Consider the following 881-nt stretch of genomic DNA (forward strand, 5'->3'; position numbering starts at 1 on the left):
ACAGACTGACGTTGCCTTGCAAATGATAAACAACTTACAAGGACAGAGGGGGAAAATTATCAAACTTTATTCGCCAGGGATGTGAACTGTGTGGGGCGGGTGGCAGCAGCTGGTTGGAGACAGGTCTGACAAGGGAGGCTGGGGGAACCCCGAGGAAGGGTCAAAATATGGCTTAGCCGAGACACAGGGCTGATTGATACACCCAGTTCTGAGCTGCTGCTGTTAAACCACGCTGGGGTCTGGAGCACAATGCGCTGAGGATCGGCTGAGGGGCCTGGTGGGGTTGAGCCTGGAGCAAAGGAGGCTCCGGGGAGACCTTCTGGCTCCGACAACTCCCTGACAGGAGGGTGGAGGGAGGAGGGGTCAGTCTCTTCTCCCCAGGAGCAAGCGACAGGACGAGAGGAACCGGCCTCAAGTTGCCCCAGGGGAGGTTGAGGTTGTCCCTGAGGAACCATTTCTGTCCCGTTGGGGTTGTCCCGGCCTGTCCCAGGCTGCCCAGGGCAGTGGTGGAGTCCCCATCCCTGGAGGGGTTTCCCAGCCGTGTGGAGGTGCTGCTGAGGGACAGGGGGCAGTGGGGACCTGGCAGTGCTGGGGGAACGGGGGCACTCGATGGGCTTGAAGGTCTCTTCCAGCCAAAGCGATTCCGTGATTCTAAATAGCGTCAGAGCACAAAACAAACCCCAGAACTTCTCTGCCCAGCTCATCCCACCAGTCAAGGGCCATTTCACGCTCGCTGGGTACGTCCATCCTCGTCACCACTTCATGCTCGAGTGTGGGGACAGGCAGCCGCTTGCGAGGACACTGAGCAGCCCAGCACGGGGAGGATGTGGGTTCAGAACCACGAGTACGGAACCATGGAGTCAGGAACGGGCGGGTGCTGC

This window comes from Buceros rhinoceros, unplaced genomic scaffold (genome assembly GCF_000710305.1).
Source record: "Buceros rhinoceros silvestris isolate BGI_N320 unplaced genomic scaffold, ASM71030v1 scaffold24040, whole genome shotgun sequence".
Taxonomy (NCBI): domain Eukaryota; kingdom Metazoa; phylum Chordata; class Aves; order Bucerotiformes; family Bucerotidae; genus Buceros; species Buceros rhinoceros.